Genomic DNA, 22546 nt, shown 5'->3' with positions numbered 1-22546 from the left:
GTAAAATTGAAAGATACTTTCCGGTTTTAATTGCTTCAGCGAATCATGGATGCCCCGGGAAAATCGTAGAGAGTAAGCGAAACGTGAGAGGTCTCCTAAGGAAATACTAGCGTCTCCAGTTTTGTTAAAAAAAAAAAAAAGTACAGGAGTTTTACTTACAGCCCCCACAGCTGGGTATTGTTATTAAAAACTCCTTTGGGCAGTTCCTTTAGTTGGTTGTTATTCAAGTACCTACCAACAAATAAACATACCTTGATGGTGACTATCGTGTGACATATATTTGATATTTAGTTTAATGTGTAAGATACTATTGCTTATCGAGGGTTATCCGGCTTGGAAAAACAATGACCATCTTTTTGAAAGAATATGTTATGTCCTTTTCTTGAAGATTTAAGCTGAGGTTGCAAGATATTTCTAACTAAAATCCTCGCATAATGCGAATATTTATTCTTGATTGTGATCCTTATGTAGTTTCGGTAGCGTGGCTATTCCGCACCTGAGCTAACAGAAAATATTTCAATTGCCTCGGTAAGCCTATAATATTCCATTTCATTTTTCGTTCTAAAGCATACTCCCAGTAACTTGTCAACCTAACGGGGCGAAAGTTATTGCCGACCCTGCTTAATCAGTCATGTCTTTGATTTAATGTAACTGATAGCAGAGACACGTATCCAAAAAAGAAAAATAAAGAGAAAATAAGAAACGGAGATATAAGTAATATAAGGTAACTACCAAAATGAACAAGAAGACTATTTAATACAAAAAGGTTTTCCAATAGATATTTTAAGTAGAAAGTTAAGGTTTAGTTGTCAAAAAATTCCAAGCAAACTTTTCAGTTTTCGGTTACAAACATAGCACTCATCCTCAAGCAGGTTTGCTAGTTTTGAGACGTCTTATGCTAAATGCAGTAAGAACAAGCGGTAGAATTTAGGAAGAAAAACTCGTTTAATATATGATCTGAGTTCTCTATCAAAATACTCGCGCGCCAATTGGTTAAAATCGATAACGTCTTCTTTATTACGTCACTACACCACATTCAGAAAGTGCAGTCTTGGTGATAACTCATGGAAATCATGCGCTATTGCAAATGGCTTGGAGGTTTCCACAGGTTGGAGATGGGGAGATCCCTCAAATCATCAGTGACTCGATTCCAACGAACACCAAGATACAAACAGCCTGGAGTGTTTCCATTTGTAAAAATAAAATGAAACAATAACGACTGAAATTTTCTCTGTGCTTTTCTGTAAAACTTATTTGTCGTTTGCGAAAAACAAGTGATTTTGCCATTCGGGCTTTCTAAAGCGTAAGCTTTTTAAAAAAAGAACCTTAAAAAGCTGAATGAGACTATGGTAAAATTACTGTTTTTCTTTTCGCTACAATCTAAAATGGCCGCAACTGACATGAGATTGATATAAAAATGAATATCAAAAAGTGTCAAAAATGGTTTTGAAAGAAACACAGACGTTTCGGGTATATAACCCTTCTTCAGTGTGGCGAAAACCGTTGAAATATACACTACCGGACACACACGCGCGCATGCATTAAAAGTTGCAATTCAAATACAGCTAAAATTGACGTTAAGTCCATCCGGCTGAACAGTTCCAAGTTGGAAAGTTAACCTCATTTCCTTTCACCGTTCATTATTTTCAACTGAGATATCCCTCTTAAAAATTGGAGAACTTGAGTACAGAAATATTTGCCGAGCGACTGAGTAAGTCTTACCAAGAACTAAAACAAGACGAAGGAAAGGACTAGAGCCGTTCAGCTCATGCATCGATAAGAGGGGAAATCAACAGTTATTTGACATCAGAAACAGTTGGAAAGACATTTTTTATTCTAACTGATCCTATTTTCAAACCGGCAAACAAGTTTTTGAATGCGAAACTGAAAAAATTCAAGGATAGTGGTACGTTTAAAGTCAAACATCATGCTAATATTCAGCCCTAGAGCATACAAAAATGCTACGAAAGCGGTGTTTTCGCTGAGGAGTCGCCTATTTCGTTACTAAGGGTGAATTGGTTTAATATAAACCTGCATTTAATCTGCCAAAGAGAGGTGGATAAAACCAACGAAGAAATGTTTTTGTTTTCAAGGAAGACGCAAGTGAAGTTAATTATGTTGAAATGGCCTAGCAAGAAAAAACAAAAAATCATCCTGGCTGGCTTAGCAGGGCTGTCAACTCTCCCGTATAATCCGGAAGTATCCAGATTTTGAACCGTATCTCCCGGTCTCCAGATGTAGGACTGTAATGTCCAGATTTTGAGCAGTTTCTTCTGGTCTCGAGATTTATGTCTATAGATTTGCGGTAGACTCGGTTTTCTGACACATCAATCTGAAATGTGTAGCATTGTTTCTGGTAGTGTTTAATGTCGGTCCCCCCTACCAAACCAAAACCTTGCATGTTTCAGCAAGTCTTCTCTTAGCATGGTAATTTCTTCTGATATCATGGCATACTGCCATATTTTTATTTGTTTGCTTATATCTCTCGCTCATTACCCGTAAAGGTATATTACTCAATATGCTCGCGAAGAAAACAAATCGAACGATGAATTAATTCCAGTTCAAACTTTGACATTCATAAGCTGATCATGTAATGAATTCTTGAAGAAAGTATGAATAGTTGACAATTCAACACTCTCCTCCTGCCAAGTAGAACCGAGGAGCATTTATGAAAAATTTGGCTAATAACGACTGCGAATTTTACAAAGAATTTACGGCTGGATCCCTGGAAAGAGTAGCAGCAAATGCGTATACACTCTGGTTTTTTTTATAAGAACCTTTTTTATAAGAACGTCGAGGCTGAAATGAACCAAAATTTTAAGAATCTTTTTTAAGAATCTTCATAGGCCTCAGACACAGCGCGGAAAGAGCTGGCTCTGCTCTGCACGCCATTAAAATGTTTTCCTGTTACATTGTTCTGCCACTCTATACCAACCCAAGCAGTGATGCCGTCTCGAGCCGAGCCATCCCTTGCAAAGATGCCTCCCTCAACACCAGGTACCGGTACACTTAAGCGCTGTTAATGGCTTTGCCTTATTCTCGCTAAGTTCCTTCATCCATTTACACAACCAGTAATGGTTTGTCATTGAATGCTATCCAGGGATCGACGTTATGGCATCCACGGATACCACATTCTTCAATAAGTCCCCGAAATGTTTGCTCAAGCTCTCAGTCGCTCTCTATCACGTTGAACCTTATTGCTTATTCCTTCCCTGCATTCTCGTTTTCTTTCTTTCTCTCTCTTCTTTCCACGTTTGTGGACAGGTTTAATGAATACTTAAATTGCCTTTGTATTCCGTTGTCCTAAAAATAAAAAATGTTTATCCAAAGGGTAGTTGGTCATGCAACTTCCCGCCAAACAAACGAAGGCAGCGGCACCGGCTTCACATACTTAAGTGTGCCATTCGCATTGGTTGTCCTGTGGTGCTGCGTACGGATGGGTGGACGCATAGTGACGTAGTAATCAAAACCCAGAATTCAAGTATCGATAGGTTACCATATTTTGTTAGCCATGGTGCTCTGCGCGCATTTCGGAGCTGCGCTATAAATACATGTATAATGGGAGCAAGGGTTCGATCCTGCGCGACCTTAAACCGGTCAACAGCAGAGGCAGCATTTGCTTGAGTCACAAATTTAAGATATTTAATTACCGTCTTCTATAAACTGAATGCGGCTTAGGAATATTCCACATTCAAAATTATCAACCATGAACCTTTACTGGTAAGAAAAAAGAAGTACGCAACGAGCCGCAGGAGATAAGCGTGACTGATGACCTTACTACGTTTTGATGTCCTCTGTGCGTTATTAGGTTACAGTTCCACGGCAAAATGAAATCTGTCGGACGATGAGATTAAATCTATCTGTTTCATACAATAACCAAGATATTTCGTGGGCGAGCATCACGTTTACTGAACCGAGTCAAAAACTTTCAATCAAACTTTTAGACAACTGCACACATGGAATTGTGATTCTCTAAATTAGAGTATAATCCAAAACAATTTCACTAACAATATTCTCAAGACTAATCTTCCTTAACAATAAGTGTATCATCGTTTGTCTCACGATGTAGTCATTTTGAGATATAAATTGCGACGTTTCGGCTGCTTACTGCTAGTCTTCATCAGGTGATGTGGTCGACTGGTTACGCGGCACCATTTATATCACGATGGTCGGTTTTGATTGGTGCATTTCGATCCTCGCTGTTTCTAGCGAAAGGGAGGAGTTCGTCTGCCCGATATGAAGTGTATCAGATAATCCGCTACAGAGTCAGCTATCCGTGGGTTGCACATGCAGATTTTTGCTTATGTACTGTTTGCAGCAGAATTTACATTCGTGACTTCTCTTAACGGCCGAAAGCCAAGTAAAAACGATTGAGGCCTTTCTTGTGATATTCAGAGTTCGAATAGCAGAATTCTTAGCCTGGACTACAGAAACGCACGTTCGCCATTTCATTGCCGCCATGGGAGCAGGGATGGTGCAGTGGTGAGAGTACTCGCCTCCCACCAACGTGGCCCAGGTTCGGTTCCTGAACTCGGCGTCATATGTGGGTTGAGTTAGTTGTTGGTTTTCGTCTTTGTTCGGATTTTTCTCCAGGTACTTGGTTTTCGCCTCTCATCAAAAACCAACACTTCTAAATTCCAATTCGATTTGGAAAATGTCCCAATTAGCGTTCAGTGCTCAGCCAAATTTCTTTTCTAGGGCGATCATGCAATTAACAAATCGACGGCAGTTTTCTGTGGTCTTTACTATTGTAGATCATAAAATGACGTCATAAAATGTTCAAAGCTCAAGTGGAACCACAAGCCGCGGGCGAGTGGTTTCACTGCCAATTTTTGAGCATTTTACGGCGCCATTTTATGGTCTATAAGAGTATAGACCATAGAAAACTGACAGTCCCCACCCTGATTTTAGCGTTCATGTTAATGTAATGGAATCGAAAGCTCAATGCGTTGAAAGGTACTGATTAATCACAATAGGTTGAAAATTCATAGAACTTTCAAGTTAATAAAACGAACACAAAATACGTATTTCATTTAGGATATGAAAATCCGTTTTTGGGAACTCAATTTCACTTCCCTGTAATCCATTACCACTAAACTTAGCTCGAAATATGCTGAGAATAGAGCGACTATTGCACCTCATAGCAGTTTTTGCGAAAGCATTCACAAATTGAATTAAAAAGAAATATCACATTTGATTGAATGAAGTTCGGTTCAATTTGTCGTCGGAAGAAGATAGATAATTTTATTTAGACACGATAAATCCTTCAGTATACAATGACTAGAAATGATAACTGGACAAACTAACTACAGCACGATAATGCACGGAAATGTGTAATCATTTAGCCCGTGATTAAAAATCACGAAAACTAATGTGTACGTCTTTTGATTCAGTGTAAAAAGGTAATGAGCTTCATGTACACACCGAAACTCAATCGCAAATTAGAATGATTAAGAATGTATGACATGAGGTCATTACAAAAGTTAGTAAAACCACTATTTAATACGAAGTATTTTTCTATACTTGTCAGTTGTGAGTTAAAGTTCCTTCAAATGCCAGTTGTCAGTAAAATTTTCAGTAAACCATTGCTTCATCGAACCATGGATGCCCCGTGAAAATTGTAGAGAGCAAGCGAAACGTAAGAGTTCTCCTGGGGCAACAATAACGTTACGAGTTTTGTTTAAACAAAAAACAAAACAAAAACAAGTACAGGAGTTTTACTTACAGCCAATGCAGCCGGGTATTGTTATCAAAAACTCCTTTGGGCAGTTCCTTCAGCTGGTTGTTACTCAAGTACCTACCAACAAATAACCATACCCTGATGGTGACTATCGTGTGACATATATTTGATATTTAGTTTAATATGTAAGATACTATTGCTTATCGAGGGTTATCTTGGAAAAAACAATGACCATCTTTTTGAAAGAATATGTTAAGTCCTTTTCTTGAAGATTTAAACTAAGGTTGCAAGATATTTCTGACTAAGATCCTCAGATAATGATAACATTTATTCTTGATTGTGATCATTATGTAGTTTCGGTAGCGTGGCTATTCCGCACCTGAACTAACAGAAAATATTTCAATTGCCTCGGTAAGCCAATAATATTCCATTTTAGTTTTCGTTCTAAAGCATACCCCCAGTAAGTTGTCGACCTAAAGGGGTGAAAGCTCTTGCCGACCCTGCTTAATCAGTCACGTCTTTGGTTTAATGTAACTGATAGCAGAGACACACGTATCCAAAAAAGAAAAATAAAGAGAAAATAGGAAACGGAGATGTAAGTAATATAAGGTAACTACCAAAATGAACAAGAAGACTATTTAATACTGGAAGGTTTTCCAATAGCTGTTTTAAGTAGAAAGTTAAGGCTGTCTCAATTTTAGTTGTCAAAAAATTCCAAGCAACCTTTTCAGTTTTCGGTTACAAACATAGCACTCATCCTCAAGCAGGTTTGCTAGTTTTAAGACGTCTTATGCTAAATGCAGTAAGAACAAGCGCTAAAATTTGGGAAGAAAAACTGGTTTAATATACGATCTGAGTTCTCTATCAAAATACTCGCGCGCCAATTGGTTAAAATCGATAACGTGTTTTTCATTACGTCACTACACCACATTCAGAAAGTTGGTGATAACTCATGGAAATCATGCGCTATTGCAAATGGCTTGGAGGTTTGCACAGGTTGGAGATGAGGAGATCCCTCAAATCATCAGTGACTCGATTCCAACGAACACCAAGAGACAAACAGCCTGGAGTGTTTCCATTTGTAAAAATAAAAGTGAAACAAAACGACTGAAATTTTATCTGTGCTTTTCTGTAAAACTTATTTGTCGTTTGCGAAAAACAGGTGATTTCGCCATTCGGGCTTTCCGAAGCGTAAGCTTTTTAAAAAAAAGAACCTTAAAAAGCTGAATGAAACTATAGTAAAATTACTGTTTTTCTTTTCGCTACAGTCTAGAATGGCTGCAACTGAGACAGGATTGATATAAAAACGAATATCAAAAAGTGTCAAAAATGGTTTTGAAAGAAACACAGACGTTTCGGGTATATAACCCTTCTTCAGTGTAGAGAAAACCGTTGAAATACGCTACTGGACACACGCGCGCATATGACTAGTAGCGCGCGCATGCATTAAAAGTTGCAATTCAAATACAGCTAAAATTGACGTTAAGTCCATCCGGCTGAACAGTTCCAAGTTGGAAAGTTAACCTCATTTCCTTTCACCGTTCATTATTTTCAACTGAGATATCCGTCTTAAGAATTGGAGAACTTCAGTGCAGAAATATTTGCCGAGCGACTGAGTAAGTCTTACCAAGAACTAAAACAAGACGAAGGAAAGGTCTAGAGCCGTTCAGCTCATGCAGCAATAAGAGAGGAAATCAACAGTTACTTGACTTCAGAAACAGTTGGAAAGACATTTTCTATTCTAACTGATCCTATTTTCAAACCGGCAAACAAGTTCTTGAATGCGAAACTGAAAAAAATTCAAGGAAAGTGGTACGTCTAAAGTCAAACATCATGCTAATATTCAGCCCGAGGACATACAAAAATGCTACGAAAGCGGTGTTTTCGCTGGCGATTCGCCTATTTCGTTACTAAGGGTGAATTGGTTTAATATAAACCTGCATTTAATCTGCCGAAGAGGTGGAGAAAACCAACGAAGAAATGTTTTTGTTTTCAAGAAAGACGCAAGTGAAGTTGAATATGTTGAAATGGCCTAGCAAGAAAAAACAAAATATCATCCTGGCTGGCTTAGCAGGGCTGTCAGCTCTCCCGTATAATCCGGGAGTATCCAGATTTTGAACCTTATCTCCCAGTCTCCAGATGTAGGACTGTAATGTCCAGAGTTTGAGCCGTTTCTTCTGGTCTCGAGATTTATGTCTTTTTGTGGTAGACTTGGTTTTCTGACACATAAATCTGAAATGTGTAGCGTTGTTTCTGGTAGTGTTTAATGTACATCCCCCCCCCCCCCCCCCCCAGACACACACACACACACTGAACCCGTGAATTTGGCCTCTGCTGGGAAGTCATATTCTCCACATTTGAAGACGTGTGAGGTTGACAGCCCTGGCTCCTAGTGACAAGGCCGACGAAGCGGACCCTAAAATGTTTTCTACTGGTGAAGCCAACTGTCCAGTTCAGTTCCTAAAAAAGTTAATTCAGGTTCTTAATCCAGGTGAAGAGGCACTGTTTTAGAGGCCGAAAAGGCAATTATGTGCTGGCGATGAAATCTCGGCCTAAAAAGGCCTCGTGCAGTATTGAAAATTTCTCGTTCATTAAACAGCCAGCGCGTGCGTGTATTTGTAAACAAAACACTCACAACAGTCTCTAACCCATTCATACTAATTAATACTACTTGTATTTTCACATTTATTGCATCCAAAATTCATATCTGTTTAAACAACTTAGTCATATATTTCATGGCTCATCAACTGCCCTTGGGTTTCTTTTAAATTTCTTACACAAGTCACTAGTGACCATAAGCGCCAAAAATCAGGCCTACGGAAGGTATTGATATTGCATAACGCGACAATATGCAGACCGCTTTCTTGGTCACTCTATGTTTGTGTCCTCCTGGTACCGATAACCTATGACTTGTCACCTGCTACCTTGTCGACTGCAAGCTGTGACCCGTAACCGGTTTTTGCTACTTACATTTGAGACGCTCATTTGACGTTTATGCTATTCGGCGCAAACCAAAACCTTGCATGTTTCAGCAAGTCTTCTCTTAGCATGGTAATTTCTTCTGATATCATGGCATACTGCTATCCCCTTATTGTTTTTATTTCCTTAATTCTTATGAGCTGTCTGCTTAACAGTGTATTGAAATTATAAGGACACTTCTAAATAATGCGGCTCACTTCTGGGAGTGAAAGGATTGGTGGGAAAGGTAGACCGTTGCACAGGGTAACACTTGACCATGTCCATGGTATGAATTATTTTTCCTTCTGTTCAATGCTTATACTCTTATTGAATGACTACTTCTCAAATCCATGAAGAGTAAGGAGATCAATGTAATGTATAGAACCTTCTGTCAGTTTTTAAACAACAAGCAGGGTGCATGATTTTCCCAACCTTCAAATCCTTTTTTCTACTTCTTTTGCAATGCAGGATTCTTTTTTCTTAACTTTTGGTTTTCCAAGATTTTTTCCATTGCTATGGGACACCCCCACCCCCCCCCCCCCATTTCACATTTCTATTGCTGCATCCCTAATGTGATGTTAACTACAGTGTATCACTCCCATAGTCTGTGGCCATGACATGACACAGAGTGGGTGTGGTACAACCAATTGCACAAGGGTGTGCCCCTGCCCATTCCTTCACTTCAAATCAACTGTCCACCTACCCCTAGCTTCGCGAGGTTTTGCGACTCACGTATTTCTAGTTTAATTTGTTTTCTTATATCTCTCGCTCATTGCCCGTAAAGGTATATTACTCAATATGCTTGCGAAGAAAACAAACCGAACGATGAATTAATTCCAGTTCAAACTTTGGCATTCATAAACTGATCATGTAATGAATTCTTGAAGAAAGTATGAATAGTTGACAATTCAACACTCCCCTCCTGCCAAGTAAAACCGTGAAGAATTTATGAAAAATTTGGCTAATAACAACTGCGAATTTTACAAAGAATTTACGGCTGGATGCCTGGAAAGAGTAGCAACAAATGCGTATACACTCTGTTTTTTTTTTTTTTTTTTTTTTTTATAAGAACCTTTTTTATAAGAACGTTGAGGCTGAAATGAACCAATATTTTAAATATTTTTTTAAGAATCTTCATAGGCCTCAGACACAGCGCGGAAAGAGCTGGCTCTGCCCTGCCCCCCTTCCCCCCCCCCCCCCCCCCCCTGCACGCCATTAATATGTTTTCTTGTTACATTGTTCTGCCACTCTATACCAACCCAAGCAGTCATGCCGTCTCGAGCCGAGCCATCCCTTGCAAAGATGCCTCCCTCAACACCAGGTACTGGTACACTTAAGCGCTGTTAATGGCTTTGCCTTGTTCTCGCTAAGTTCCTTCATCCATTCACACAACCAGTAATCGTTTGTCATTGAATGCTATCCAGGGATCGACGTTATGGCATCCACTGATACCACATCCTTCAGTAAGTCCCCGAAATGTTTGCTCGTGCTCTCAGTCGCTCTCTTTCACGTTGAACCTTGCTTATTCGTCCTCTGGTTTCTCGTTTTCTTTCTTTCTCTCTCTTCTTTCCACGTTTGTGGACAGGTTTAATGAATACTTAAATTGCCTTTGTATTCCGTTGTCCTAAAAATTAAAAATGTTTATCCAAAGGGTAGTTGGTCATGCAACTTCCCGCCAAACAAACGAAGGCAGCGGCACAGGCTTCACATACTTAAGTGTGCCATTCGCATTGGTTGTCCTGTGGCGCTGGGTACCGATGGGCGGACGCATAGTGACGTAGTAACCAAAATCCACATTTCAAGTATCAATAGGTTACCATGTTTTGTTATCCATGGTGCTCTGCGCGCATTTCGGAGCTGCGCTATAAATACATGTATAATGGGAGCAAGGGTTCGATCCTGCGCGACCTTAAACTGGTCAACAGCAGAGGCAGCATTTGCTTGAATCACAAATTTAAGATATTTAATTACCATCTTCTATAAACTGGATGCGGCTTAGGAATATTCCACATTCAAAATTATCCACCATGAACCTTTACTGGTGAGAAAAAAGAAGTGCGCTACGAGCCGCAGGAGATAAGCGTGACTGATGACCTTACTACGTTTTGACGTCCTCTGTGCGTTATTAGGTTACAGTTTCATGGCAAAATGAAATCTGTCGGACGATGAGATTAAATCTATTTGTTTCATACAATAACCAAGATATTTCGTGGGCGAGCATCACGTTTACGGAACCGAGTCAAAAACTTTCAATCAAACTTTTAGACAACTTCACACATGGAATTGTGATCCTCTAAATTAGAGTATAATCCTAAACAATTTCACTAGTTATATTTTCAAAACTAACCTTCCTTGAGAATAAGTGTATTATCGGCGTCATATGTGGGTTGAGTTAGTTGTTGGTTCACGTCTTTGCTCGGGGTTTTCTCCAGGTACTTGGTTTTCCCTTCTCCTCAAAAACCAACACTTCTAAATTCCAATTCGATTTGGAAATTGTCCCAATTAGTGTTCTGTGCTGGGCCAAATTTCTTTTCTAGGGTGATCATGTAATTAACAAATCGACGGCAGATTTCTATGGTGTATACTAGTATATACCATAAAATGACGTCATTAAATGTTCAAAACTCAAGTGGAACCACAATCTATAAGAGTATAAACCATAGAAAACTGACAGTCCCCACCCTGATTTTAGCGTTCATGTTAATGTAATGGAATCGAAAGCTCAATGCGTTGAAAAGTACTGATTAATCAATATGGGTTGAAAATTCATAGAACTTGCAAGTTAAAAGAACACAAAATACGTATTTCATTTAGGATAAGAAAATCCGTTTTTGGGAACTGAATTTCACTTCCCTGTAATCCATTACCGCTAAATGTAGTTCGAAATATGCTGAGAATAGAGCGACTATTGCACCTCATAGCAAGTTTTGCGAAAGCATTCACAAATTGAATTAAAATGAAATATAACATTTGATTGAATGAATTTCGGTTCAATTTGTCGTAGAAAACAGATAGATAATGTCACTTAGACACGATAAATCCTTCAGCATACAATGACCAGAAATGATAACAAGACAAACTAATTACAGCACGATAATGGACGGAAATGTGTTATCCTTTAGACCGTGATTAAAAAATCACGAAAACTAATGTGTACGTCTTTTGATTCAGTGTAAAAACGTAATGAGCTTCATGTACACGTTGAAACTCAATCGAAAATTAGAATGATTAAGAATGTATGACATAAGGTCATTACAAAAATTAGTAAAACCATTATTTAATACGACGGATTTTTCTATAGTTGTTAGTTGTGAGTTAAAGTTCCTTCAAATGCTTGTTGTCAGTAAAATTGAAGAATACTTTCCAGTTTTCAGTAAACCATTGCTGCGAACCATGGATGCCCCGTGAAAATTAAAGAGAGCAAGCGAAACGTAAGAGTTCTCCTGGGGCAACAATAACGTTACGAGTTTTGTTTAAGCAAAAAACAAAAAAAAACAAAACAAAAACAAAACAAAAACAAGTACAGGAGTTTTACTTACAGCAACGACAGCTGGGTATTGTTATCAAAAACTCCTTTGGGCAGTTCCTTTAGCTGGTTGTTATACAAGAACCTACCAACAAATAACCATACCCTGATGGTGACTATCGTGTGACATATATTTGATATTTAGTTTAATGTGTAAGATACTATTGCTTATCGAGGATTATCTTGTAAAAAACAATGACCATCTTTTTGAAAGAATATGTTAGGTCCTTTTCTTGAAGATTTAAACTAAGGTTGCAAGATATTTCTAACTAAGATCCGCAGATAATGATAATATTTATTCTTGATTGTGATCCTTATGTAGTTTCAGTAGCGTGGCAATTCCGCACCATAACTAACAGAAAATATTTCAATTGCCTCGGTAAGCCAATAATATTCCATTTCAGTTTTCGTTCTGAAGCATACCCCCAGTAAGTTGTCGACCTAAAGGGGTAAAAGCTCTTGCCGACCCTGCTTAATCAGTCATGTCTTTGATTTAATGTAACTGATAGCAGAGGCACACGTGTCCAAAAAAGGAAAATAAAGAGAAAATAAGAAACGGAGATATAAGTAATATAAAGTAACTACCAAAATGAACAAGAAGACTTTTTAATACTGGAAGGTTTTCCAATAGCTGTTTTAAGTAGAAAGTTAAGGCTGTCTCAATTTTAGTTGTCAAAAAATTCCAAGCAACCTTTTCAGTTTTCGGTTACAAACATAGCACTCATCCTCAAGCAGGTTTGCTAGTTTTGAGACGTCTTATGCTAAATGCAGTAAGAACAAGCGGTAAAATTTAGGAAGAAAAACTGGTTGAATATACGATCTGAGTTCTTTATCAAAATACTCGCCGCCAATTGGTTAAAATTGATAACGTGTTTTTCATTACGTCACTACACCACATTCAGAAAGTGCAGTGTTGGCGAAAACTCATGGAAATCATGGGCTATTGCAAATGGCTTGGAGGTTTGCACAGGTTAGAGATGAGGAGATCCCTCAAATCATCAGTGACTCGATTCCAACGAACACCAAGAGACAAACAGCCAAGAGTGTTTCCATTTGTAAAAATAAAAGTGAAAGAAAACGACTGAAATTTTGTCTGTGCTTTTCTGTAAAACTTATTTGTCGTTTGCGGAAAACAGGTGATTTCGCCATTCGGGCTTTCTGAAGCGTAAGCTTTTTAAAAAAAGAACCTTAAAAAGCTGAATGAAACTATAGTAAAATTACTGGTTTTCTTTTCGCTACAATCTAGAATGGCTGCAACTAAGATAGGATTGATATAAAAACGAATATCAAAAAGTGTCAAAAATGGTTTTCAGTGAAAGAAACACAGACGTTTCGGGTATATATTACCCTTCTTCAGTGTGGAGAAAACCGTTGAAATACACTACCGAACACACACGCCCGCATATGACTAGTAGCGCGCGCATGCATTAAAAGTTGCAATTCAAATACAGCTAAAATTGACGTTAAGTCCATCCGGCTGAACAGTTCCAAGTTGGAAAGTTAACCCTGATTTCCTTTCACCGTTCATTATTTTCAACTGAGATATCCGTCTTATGAATTGGAGAACTTGAGTGCAGAAATATTTGCCGAGCGACTGAGTAAGTCTTACCAAGAACTAAAACAAGACAAAGGAAAGGACTAGAGCCGTTTAGCTTATGCAGCAATAAGAGATGAAATCAACAGTTACTTGACTTCAGAAAGAGTTGGAAAGATATTTCTATTATAACTGATCCTATTTTCAAACCGGCAAGCAATTTCTTGAATGCGAAACTGAAAAAATTCAAGGAAAGTGGTACGTCTAAGAGGGTTGTCCAATACACCCAAACTGAGTCCGATGGACGAAGGCCATGAACAACCAGACTCACCGGAAGTCAGTTCGCGAGAGACTTAGTATAAATACAGCAAAGTATAGTTGAGGAGGGGGTGGAAAATGTCGGCAAACGGACTCCATCGGATCCGATGGAGACGGGTTGCCGTGGAACGAGTCCATCGGACTGCCGCATGTCAGTTCGCGAGAGACTTAGTATATATACCCCATATATACAGCAAACTATAGTTGAGGAGGGGGTGGAAAATGTCGGCAAACGGACTCCATCGGATCCGATGGAGACGGGTTGCCGTGGAACGAGTCCATCGGACTGCCGCATGTCATTTTGCGAGAGCCTTAGTATATATACAGCAAAGTATAGTTGAGGAGGGGGGTGGAAAATGTCGGCAAACGGACTCCATCGGATCCGATGGAGACGGGTTGCCGTGGAACGAGTCCATCGGACTGCCGCATGTCAGTTCGCGAGAGACTTAGTATATATACCCCATATATACAGCAAACTATAGTTGAGGAGGGGGTGGAAAATGTCGGCAAACGGACTCCATCGGATCCGATGGAGACGGGTTGCCGTGGAACGAGTCCATCGGACTGCCGCATGTCATTTCGCGAGAGTCTTAGTATATATACCCCATATATACAGCAAACTATAGTTGTGAGGGGGGTGGAAAATGTGGGCAAACGGACTCCATCGGATCAGATGGCTGTGTGTAATTATAATATATTCTTGTTGTATTAATTTGAATTATGTTTAATATAGTTATTGTAATGTTTGTTGCTGTCTCAGCTGACAGGTGATTGTTTTGGAAATTTATGCACGATGTGTGTATGTGTGGTAGCATTTCATTAATATGGGGACAAATGTATTGGCTTTACATTGAAGGCATGTCTTCATAAGATGTGGCTTTATTGTTTCCCTATTCAGTATGTTTGCATCTAAGCATAAATACAGGTTGGTAATAATATAATGCCATTTTAGGTACTTTTTAGGTGCTTGGTTAATGTGTCATAAGGGCAATTTTTGGGGACTTGACAGCTACTGTCTGCTCATTAGGGAATGTCGGCTGAATTTTTTGTATGGTCATGTTTAAATCCTGTGGCTTTGCTAAAAGCTTTTAGTGGTTCCACTGGGCATTTATTTCCCACTCAATTTTTTGTAAACTTGCAGACAGGAAATCTAGAGTAATTATTATTCAATTTATATTGTCCAGTATCACTCTTATTTTGGTGAGATAGAATCATGAATGGCTGGAAAAAAATTAACTTTATTTTTAATTTAGGCCTGTTCCTATGATGTTGTCACTCATGGTGCATAGTAAGAAATTAAAGAAAATGGTTTTGTTTTTTAGGCTGATTTTGATATGGGTGGGGGTTGTGTTATTGAATATGGCAGGTCAAAGTAAGTTGCACATCTATATTTTTTCGGAGGTTTGGTTTAAAAACAGTTCTGCATTCTTGTGTTCACCTTAATCTTGAGAGAAAAATAACTGGGCATGAATGGGTTGTGAGGAAGATGGGTAGTGGGAAAAGTGACTAACTCTTTTGAGTTGTTTTCAATTGATATGGATGCCGTAATTTTAGAGTTCACTGGAGATTATTTTCCTTTGCCCTCTGGAGTACTTTAATAATCATCTAAATTCCATTGGGGTTTGATTCTCTGCTTTTTTTTTGCTTATTGGCAAGTTTGTTAATAGTCATTGCTGGGCAGTAATATTTGCTGTGAAATCGGGATCTCTTTAATTTATAGCAACTGCTGATGTTATTGTGTGAGTTTGTCATTTGCTTTCTTTTATCATGGTCTATATGAATAAGAACGATATGGTATTTGTCGTTAAAAGAGTAAGTTTAATTTGCTAATAGGGACATTTAAGTTAAAATACAAAGTTGTCATGATAGAAACAAAAATTAATCTATGAAAACTTCAGATACACTACTAACCCATCATTTTAGAAAAGAGATTAAAATGACCCGATACACTGTCTGTCCGGCAGGGTATCTGAATCTCCTTTGTTGAATTTTTCAAAGTTAAAAATATTGTGAAAGACAGAATTGAAATGAAAGTAACTTGTTCCATTCACGTTTGAACCAGTAATAACATCTTGTGTGAAAAAGATTTACTAAAACACCAGGGCCCAGTTGTTCGGGTGGTAAGCACTTAACTCGGGTTAAAATTTAACCCAAGTTCCTTTTTGTTGTGTTTAAAAGCATTTTCCAGATAATTTTCTCTGTTACTTTAAGGCTTCCCATAGTTAAGTTGTAGATCAAAAAAGAATTAAAACTGAAATGATTTTTTAGTTTCATTTCTGAATTAAAGTTTCGCATTAACCCGGGGTTATCTTAACCCAGCTTTGAACAACTATGCCTAGATCAACATTCCTTTAATTTTAAGGTACATGTTTAGGTAGGTAGAATTGATAGTAGTTAGAAATAACTAGGTTGTAAAAACCGTACAACACTTGAAGAGAAATAGTAGTGCTTTCCCCGGCAAATAGATTCATTATATACCAAAATCAGACTTGGTTGCACAAGGCAACAAATATTCCATCATAAAGCTGGAATTTGTGCCCCAGAGGGGTACCCCTTAAATAGTGGTTGGAGTGCTTGCCATACCTTTTAGGGCTATAAAATTGTTAATTGGTAAGCTTAGGGTGCTATATCGTAAATGCCTGCTGTTAACACTATAACATTATTTGGATAAGTCTTATGACAAAATTTAAAACAGTCGTTGATAAGAAAGTATTCGAAGGTTACCTGTATTAAAATTTTCAGTGCCATTTATATAATTTGTTGTTGTTGAATTGCAACCTACTAGGAGTGGAATTAATTTGAAACATGACTATAAACCAAATTCTGCTACCTCTTAACAAACAAGCCCATCACTTTTATAGGGAAGTACCCCCCGGGATTTCTGTTGGGGGACCAAACTTGTCATGCATAACCAAGATTTATCCTAACCAGATCGATTAACAGCTTTTTGATAAATAATATAAACATTGTTATGAGTCCCACAAGTTCTTGAAATGAAAACTGTTTGGCTGAATTGTCCTTGTTTATAATGAGGTGATTAAACCAGAACAGCCTGCTTATTAACTTTAGTATAACACCAAGTTGCTCCTTCTTTGGCACATATGGATTGACTGATATAAAGTTATCAGCCAAAAAGTATTTTATAATTTAGTTTTAGTTAATTTCCATGTGGTAACTAATTAAATCTGCATCGACTCATTGTAAACAATGAGTTAAGTAATGCAGGTTCGTTTCCTATACAATAAAGCGATTGCATTACAAATTACTTCTTGTTTTTTTGGTGTAACTTTAAAGCCACATTTCCACATAATCTGACTACGATCACTTTTATCTAAGAAAAGCAGTTCCAAGAAAAACAGATCAGCGATAGCTTATTGGGCTGTCAACTCTCCCGGATAATCAGGGAGTCTCCAGATTTTGAACCGTATCTTCCGGTCGTCAGATTTATGTCTGTATTCTCCAGATTTATAGGCGTATCTTCTGGTCTCCTGATTTATGTCTGTAATCTCCCGGATAATTGACGACATTTGCTATTTCTTGAGACTCGACTTTCGGACAAAAAAGTTTCTGGTACTGTTTATTCCCCCCCCCCCCCCTCTCCTCCCTCCACTAAACCCGTGAATTCGGCCTTCAGTTGATGCGACGCCTCTGTAAGGCGCTTTGTTATTGCTGGCCGGGGAAGTCATTTTCTCCATATTTCAAAACGTGCGAGGTGACTACCGTGCGAGCAGCGTTTCTTCAATCTTCCAAGATTAGTGGAAGAGACTCTGCTCGCAGGATAGTGATTGACAGCCCTGTGGCTATTATTTAAAAATTACTGTGCGGCGATTGTTCTATGTTGATGACAGTTTCCATATAATCGCCGCCATATATACGATCAATACGTTCATACATTGTACTTTATTACTCAGCCAGATACTCAGGCAATTCTGTGGCAATCGGAAATTCAATGAGCAGGATTTGAGAAAATATTGTTCAACTCCAATGGTTTAAAGAGCGAGATATAGAGTCGAGTGTAATGTTTCGTGATGTTGACTTAATTTGCCTCGGTATATTTCATATGTAGCACGCTTGTTTCGCCCCATGGCTTTTAGAGCGACGTAGCGTGCTTGTTTCGCCTCATGGCTGAAAGAACGACTGATGTTACAAGTGTAGCGCGCTTGTTTCGCCTCATGGCTGAAAGAACGACTAATATTACATGCGCAGTGCGCTTGTCTTGTATGACTTAAAGACCGACTAATGTTTCAAGTATAGCGCGCTTGGTTCTCCTCATGGCTTAAAGAACGACTAATATTACATGTGTAGCGCGTTTGTTTTGTATGGCTTAAAGAACGACTAATGTTTCATGTGATATATTCATGTGTAGCGCGCTTGTTTCGGTTCATGGATTAAAGAACGAGGTATATTCATGTGTAGCGTGCTTGTTTCGGTTCATGGATTAAAGAACGAGATATATTCATGTGTAGTGCGCTTGTTTCGGTTCATGGCTTAAAGAACGACTAATGTTACATGTATAGCGCGCTTGTTTCGCCTCATGGCTTAAAGAACGACTAACATTACATGTGTAGCGCGCTTGTTTTGTATGGCTTAAAAAACGACTAATGTTTCACGTGATATATTCATGTGTAGCGCGCTTGTTTTGTATGGCTTAAAGAAAGACTAATATTACATGTATAGCGCGCTTGTTTTGTATGGCTTAAAGAACGACTAATGTTACATATGTAGCGCGCTTGTTTTGAGATATTTCCTCTGTCTCGCGCGAACAGACTTCCGGGAGTCCGATTGACTCTTGTCAAGACGAACTGTCTTCATCGCATCCGATGGAGTCTGTTTGCCAATTTTTCAATCCCCCGCTCGGTCCTGTTAACCCCTTACTTCCGGTACCACCGACACCTTGCACTCATTTCCGGTTCCGGTCGCGATCAGACTCAATCCGCCTGGGAGTGAAGTCAACCGGACTCAGGTCGAGTGTATTGGACATGAGTGACGTCTAAAGTCAAACATCATGCTAATATTCAGCCCGAGGACATACAAAAATGCTACGAAAGCGGTGTTTTCGCTGGCGATTCGCCTATTTCGTTACTAGGGGTGAATTGGTTTAATATAAACCTGCATTTAATCTGCCGAAGAGGTGGAGAAAACCAACGAAGAAATGTTTTTGTTTTCAAGAAAGACGCAAGTGAAGTTGAATATGTTAAAATGGCCTAGCAAGAAAAAACAAAATATCATCCTGGCTGGCTTAGCAGGGCTGTCAGCTCTGCCGTATAATCCGGGAGTATCCAGATTTTGAACCTTATCTCCCGGTCTCCAGATGTAGGACTGTAATGTCCAGATTTTGAGCCGTTTCTTCTGGTCTCGAGATTTATGTCTATTTGTGGTAGACTTGGTTTTCTGACACATAAATCTGAAATGTGTAGCGTTGTTTCTTGTAGTGTTTAATGTACGTCCCCCGCCTCCCCCCCCCCCCCCCCCAAAACCACACACACACACACACACACACACACACTGAACCCGTGAAATTGGCCTTGCTGGGAGGCCTCTGTAAGGCGCTTTGTTATTGCTGGCCGGGGAAGTAATATTCTCCATATTTGAAGACGTGTGAGGTTGACAGCCCTGGCTTAGTGACAAGGCCGACGAAGGGACCCTAAAATGTTTTCTACTGGTGAAGCCAACTGTCCAGTTCAGTTCCTTAAAAAGTTAATTCAGGTTCTTAATCTAGGTGAAGAGGAAACTGTTTCAGAGGACGAAAAGGAAATTATATTATGAGCTGGCGATGAAATCTTCGCCTAAGAAGGCCTCGTGCAGTATCGAAAATTTCTCGTTCATTGTACAACCAGCGCGTGCGTGTATTTGTAAACAAAACACTCACAACAGACAAACAGTCTCTAACCCATTCATACTAATTAATACTACCTGTATTTTCAAATTTATGGCATCCAAAATTCATATCTGTTTAAACAACTTAGTCATATATTTCATGGCTCAACAACTGCCCTTGGGTTTCTTTTAAATTTCTTACACAAGTCACTAGTTGACAATTCATCGCTCTCCTCCTGGCAAACAGAACCGAGGAGAATTTATGAAAAATAACAACTGCAAATTTTACAAAGAATTTACGGCTCGACAGTTCAAAAGTCCAATTTCTCAAAATCTACTTTATGTATCACGTTCGAATGTTCAGGGAATTCTAAGATTGCAGTCTCATTGTAGTGGGGGGTAAAACTTTTCTTTGAAAGATTTTTGGGGGAGAGGGTAAAATTTTCATACACTCGATATTTCAGAAAACCACCGCTCCACCCTCCCCCCCCTCCCCCCAGGACATAATAAACAATCAGTCCCTAAGGTCGGTTCACATGATACCAGGTGTATCCCCGCGTAAATCGTACGCGTATTTTGACAGCCAATATATTTTAACTTTGATTGATATTAGGGCGGTTTGTACGAAAGAGTCCGCTCGATTTGACAAGAAAGCTGGTGCTCTGCAACATATTTCCTGAATCAGGAATCGTTTGGCTCTAACGAGTAAGAGTATTCGTCTTCCGATACTGTCCGGCCTCAAAATTCGCCGACTGGACAAGAAGTCCATCTCTAGTATTTATACCTGCAAATAAACTACCATACAGATTCATCGGGTTGGATTATCCATCTCTGCTGTAAATTCACCAATTTTGACTTTATCACACACTAACTCCTTCACTTATTATATTACGCATCGCATTGACATTCGTGTTTTTAATCATGGTAGGTGTCTTGAGCCTTCAAGAGACCTATTTTGAGTTCATTGGCTTCAATGGTCGAGCGTTCCAAATATTAAGTACGGTGCCTACTTTTGTTACTACGCATACGTTCTGCGCATCTTGAGCTACTCGAGTTTCCTATGGGTGATACATAACGAAACAAAATGTTGTTTAGACTGTGCTGCGCACTTGGTGGATAAAAATATTGGTAAGATGTATTCTAGTGCAAAATATAAAATAAAATACCAGACGTTTTGAGGCTGCTGCCTCTTCATCAGTGGTATGTTGCAACTGAATAAAACGCGCGCGTCATACGAAACAAATTTAAATTAAGATGGATTTAAATTGATAGGTGATGTGACTTGCGCGCGCCGATTTGAGAGTCTTAAATAAAGTTAAAGTCAGTATTGAGGCCAAATGGATGCAAATTCTGGTGTTTAAGTATGAAGTTTGGCCTTAAAACGGCGTCTGTCCAAGGTGCCTTGGAAGCCTGAATGGATTGCGGAAACAAGCATGTCCTCAGTGGAGTGGCCAGGTAATGTAAAATGGCGTGTAACTGGGAGGTCCGTGTTAGCAGTTCTAGTTGAACGTAGATGTTCACGAAATCTGTCTCCCAGACGTCTACAGGTCTCGCCAATGTATAGTTTGTTACAAGCCCGGTATTTGACGACATAGACTACGTTGTTGCTGGTACAAGTGAATTTGTCGCTAATAGTTATACGTCCCTCAGGACTGTCTACAAATGTTGAGACGTTTGTATGAGTGCAAGAGTTACACCGGGATCGGCCACATGAAAATGTTCCACGGTCATCATCGGCAACGGTCGTGTCATGAAGGGTACTCCTAACCAGGGAGTCACGCAGATTGCTATCGCGACGATAGGCAGATAAAATGTGCAAAGTTTGAAAAATCGCTGTGGTGTCCGGGTCATTTCGTAATAAACGGAGGTTGCGTGTAAGGATGCTTTTGACCAGTGTGTTGGTAGGATGGTATGTCAACACCAGAGGGATGCATATGGTAGGTTGGTCAAGGACTACATCCACAGGCTCAGAAATAATTGCTTCACGGGGTGTGACTGCCACGCGATTTCGAGCTTGTTGAATAATTTGTTGTGGATAGCCACGATTAATAAAAAAAAAACAGTCATTTCCTTACTCTTACTATCAAAATCCCTCTCGTCACTGCAGATGCGTGAAATGAATTATTTTCTCCGCTTACGACGCAACTTAGCAAGTGTTCTTGCCATTTAAAAAGAAAATTAGGGGTAAACATGCATTTTTCAGAGATAACAAAGCATCAATTTGAAAAAAAAAAAAAAAAAGAACGCCATACATTAACGAAATAGCAACTTTACTATTCCGTAAAGCTACCGTAATGCTGTGCTTTAAGTAACTTTACGTGACTTTCCAAAAATGTAAAGTTTAACTTTAGCTAAGTTTACGCTGAACCGTAAGTCTTGATAATAGGATACTCCTTTACGGAACATTTACGTATTCTGTAAAGCTGAAGTAAAGATTAGATTTACACAGACCTACGCTTATTTACGTAAATCTGCCCTTTACGAGGCTTTACATTGAGCCGTTTGCCTCAATAAAGGTTAAGTATTACGGAAGTTTACTGTCCCGTAAAGCAGCTTTAGGACGTGATTTACGTTCCTTTATGAGTAATTAACAGACTGGTAAAGGTGGCCTTTTTGTAGCTTTACGTCACACCGTAAATGCATTTTAAGGCTGAGACTTGACCAGTGTTTACTGTTCCAGAGAAGTTTATCTTCTTTCACGGAATGTCACAGC

This window comes from Pavona decussata, unplaced genomic scaffold, assembly GCF_977016875.1.
Source record: "Pavona decussata unplaced genomic scaffold, jaPavDecu1.1 SCAFFOLD_212, whole genome shotgun sequence".
Taxonomy (NCBI): domain Eukaryota; kingdom Metazoa; phylum Cnidaria; class Anthozoa; order Scleractinia; family Agariciidae; genus Pavona; species Pavona decussata.
Note: the sequence above shows the minus strand (reverse complement) of the source record.